Genomic DNA, 4095 nt, shown 5'->3' with positions numbered 1-4095 from the left:
CTTTCAGTCTTCACTGAACAACTCAGTGTGTTAGGAATAGCAAAGAACTTAACAGTCAACTATGTCTTTTCCTGAAAATTGAATGAGTATCACCAGTGTGGGATATATTCAAACACTAAGCTGTACAGAGCAAACTTGAAATTATATAGCTGTCAGAAGAAAGAGATTAGTTTAGTCAGTCTGAGCTTCTATAACAAAGCATTGAGACTGCGTGGCCAAACAACATAAGTTTATTTCTCACGGTTCTGGAGGCTAAGAAGTTCAAGACCAGCAGATCTGGTGTCTGGTGAGAGCTGGCTTTCTGTCTCACAGATGGCCATCTTCTTGTTGTGTCTTCATGTGGTAAAAGCTCTTTCAGGGCTCTCTTCAGTTCAGTTCAGTCGCTCAGTCGTGTCCGACTCTGTGCGACCCCATGAACTGCAGCACGCCAGGCCTCCCTGTACATCACCAACTCCCAGAGTTCACTCAGACTCACGTCCATCGAGTCAGTGATGCCATCTAGCCATCTCATCCTCTGTCGTCCCCTTCTCCTCCTGCCCCCAATTCCTCCCAGCATCATTTTCCAATGAGTCAACTCTTTGCATGAGGTGGCCAAAGTACTGGAGTTTCAGCTTTAGCATCATTCCTTCCAAAGAAATCCCAGGGCTGATCTCCTTCACAATGGACTGGTTGGATCTCCTTGCAGTCCAAGGGACTCTCAAGAGTCTTCTCCAACACCACAGTTCAAAAGCATCAGTTCTTCGGCGCTCAGCCTTCTTCACAGTCCAACTTTCACATCCGTACATGACCACAGGAAAAACCATAGCCTTGACTAGACGGACCTTAGTCGGCAAAGTAATGTCTCTGCTTTTAAATATGCTGTCTAGGTTGGTCATAACTTTTCTTCCAAGGAGTAAGCATGTTTTAATTTCATGGCTGCAATCACCATCTGCAGTGATTTTGGAGCCCCCAAAAATAAAGTCTGACACTGTTTCCACTGTTTCCCCATCTATTTGTCATGAAGTGATGGGACCAGATGCCATGATCTTCGTTTTCTGAATGTTGAGCTTTAAGCCAACTTTTTCACTCTCCACTTTCCCTTTCATCAAGAGGCTTTTTAGTTCCTCTTCACTTTCTGCCATAAGGGTGGTGTCATCTGCATATCTGAGGTTATTGATATTTCTCCTTGGAAGGGCACTAATCCTATTCACCAGGGCTCTACCCTCGTCTCCTAATACCTTCATCTCCTAATACCATAACACTGGGGGACAGGATTTCAACATATGAATTTGGGGTGGGGAAACACAAACATTCAGTCCATCACAGAGATGAGTGTGGGTTTGAGAATTTTGGAGAGGAAGAGTGAGGACATACTGGGTAGAAAGTGTAGAAAGTATTACTGGGACAAAGACGTGCTCCTGTAAATGAACACTCCATTTACTTTAACAACTGTTTGTGAAGCACCTCCCTTGTGCCAGACACTCAACTCCGCTTTGTGAATACAATAGTAATAATAAGCACAGGGTCTTTGTTCTTGTGGCACTTACACTAGTGGACTGTGCAGGATACACAGTGTAAGGAGACAGAATTTATTCCTATCAATTGTTAGAGACAAAGTGGGAAGGAAACAACAGGCCAGGTGAGCTGGAGGAAGATGGAAATGGAGTGACTGTTTCAAGAGAGGACTCGATGAAAATGCGTGGCATTTTAATCTATAAGATGCAGAGAGGATTGAGGTGGGGAAATGGTGGCCAAGTGTAGGAGGGTGATGGGAAGACTGAACTTTGGCCTTGTGCTTCTTCCTGTGTCTCATTTTATCTGTTACCTTGACAACCTGGATCCTCTTTCATTTCAAACTACGAGTAGGGACTGTTTCACTTGTTCAGAATCTTGCACAATGAGGACCAGTGATTCTTGAGCTGAGTTGAACTGGCACTGCTGAGCTGATGCCAAGATACTATGGAGAAGCAACTCTCTCTTCTTAGTCTCTGCGCTCAAGAGGAATTCCTCTGGAGTCTTGGTAGCAGCTTCAACAAACATGAAAATTACTGTATAAGACTGTGTATCATTTCAAGAACTTTCTCAAGAAAATGCTGTTATTTTTAAAATGTCTGTTCTGAGTGTACAAGAAAATGTACAATAATCAGATTCTTCTTTAAAACAAGTTTTCTCATAGAAAATTGAACTTCAGTGAGAAAGAATGTTAAAGAAATAAGTATTTATGGTGCTAAGCCCAAGAGAATAGAGTTTTCCAAACCATGCAGGCAGAGCGTAAAAAACAAAGAGCTCTGGGTAGAGAAGGTGAGGGCTTCCTTTCAGCCGGGCTGTGCTATTCCCTCCTGAGTTGTGCACAAGTGTCATGTGGTGGCATAAACCCTGGGTGGATGACCCAGGCGGGAGAGAACACCTCTGTACTGTGGAGGCGACAATTCTAAGTTAGAGAAATAGAAAAGGGCCCTTTGGAAAACTTACAGTAAATGATGTCATTGTCACTTAGCAAAATGTTTGCCTCATATTAAGAAATTTGAGTGAGCCTCTGAGGAATTTTGTTTTACAGATTAAAAACAAATCAGGCTTTCTGCCTGTGTACGCCGCCGAGAAAGCATCGCTGAAGTTCCCCCATCCCGCCTCCACTGCTTTCATGTCTGAGTCAGAGTCCCCCAAAGAGCCTGAACAGCTGCGGGAGCTCTTCATCAGAGGACTGAGCTTTGAAACAACTGATGAGGGTCTGAGGAGCCATTTTGAGCAATGGGGAGGGCTCACAGGCCGTGTGGTAATGAGCGACCCAAACGCCAAGCGCCCCGGAGGCTTCGGGTTTGTCACACACGCCTCGGAGGAGGCGAAAGGAAGGCCGCACAAGGCGGACGGAAGAGCTGTGGAACCCAAGAGGGCCGTCTCGAGAGAGCATTTTCAAAGACCTGGTGCCCACTTACCTGTGAAAGAGGTTTTTGTTGGTGGCATTAAAGACGCTGAAGAGCATCACCTGAGAGATTATTTTGAGCAGTATGGGAAACTGAAGTGACTGAAAGAGCATCACCTGAGAGATTATTTGAGCAGTATGGGAAACTGAAGTGACTGAAATCACGGCTGACCGAGGCTGTGCTGTCGTGCTCTTTGATGACCGTGACTCCGTAGGCAAGACTGTCGCTCAGAAACACCGCACTGCGAACGGCCACAGCTGTGAAGTGAGAAAGGCCCTGTCTGAGCAAGCGATGGCTACTGCTTCAGCCAGCCAGAGGGGTCGAAGTGGTTCTGAAGACTTCGGTAGCGGTCGTGGAGGTGGTTTGGATGGGAGCGACAAGTTTGGTCCTGGGGGAAACGTCAGCGGTCGAGGTGGCTTTGGTGGCAGCCGTGGTGGCGGCGGATATGGTGGCAGTGGGGATGGATATAATGGATTTGGTAATGACGGAAGCAGTTTTGGAGGTGGAGGAAGCTACAATGATTTTGGCAGTTACAACAATCAATCTTCAAATTTTGGACCCATGAAAGGAGGAAACTTTGGAGGAAGAAGTTCTGGCCCCTATGGTGGTGGAGGTCAATACTTTGCCAAACCATGAAATGAAGGTGGTTATGGTGGCTCCAGCAGCGGCAGGAGCTATGGCAGTGGCGGAAGGTTTTAATTACTGCCAGGAAACAAAGCTTAGCAGGAGAGGAGAGCCAGAGAAGTGACAGGGCAGCTACAGGTTACAACAGATTTGTGAACTCAGCCAAGCACAGTGGTGGCAGGGCCTAGCTGCTACAAAGAAGACACCTTTTAGACAACACTCATGTGTATGGGCAAAAAACTCGAGGACTGTACTTGTGACTAATTGTATAACACGTTATTTTAGTTTCTGTTCTGTGGAAAGTATAAACCATTCCAACAAAAGGTTTTAATGTAGATTTTTCTTTTTGCACCCATGCTGTTGATTTCTAAATGTAATAGTCTGATCATGATGCAGAATAAATGTCTTTTTTTTTTTTAATGTGCTGTGTAAAATTAGTTTACTCTGAAGCTATTTTGGTAAACTACCCCAACAGTGTGAAGTAAGAATTCCTTCAGGGTGATGCCAGGTTCCATTTGAAATTTATTTACAACCTGCTTTCATGGAGAAGCTGTTGTCTTCAGAACCTTGG

At 45.2% G+C, this 4095-nt stretch overlaps 1 pseudogene; it reads left to right on the top strand.

Moving 5' to 3' along the window:
- The first annotated feature begins 2559 nt into the window (after positions 1–2559).
- On the top strand, positions 2560–3599 carry LOC128045292 (heterogeneous nuclear ribonucleoprotein A1-like; annotated as a pseudogene).
- The last annotated feature ends 496 nt before the right edge of the window (positions 3600–4095 follow it).

Source organism: Budorcas taxicolor, chromosome 3, assembly GCF_023091745.1.
Source record: "Budorcas taxicolor isolate Tak-1 chromosome 3, Takin1.1, whole genome shotgun sequence".
In the NCBI taxonomy this organism is placed as follows: Eukaryota; Metazoa; Chordata; class Mammalia; order Artiodactyla; family Bovidae; genus Budorcas; species Budorcas taxicolor.
This window is presented reverse-complemented; position numbering and strand designations above follow the sequence as displayed.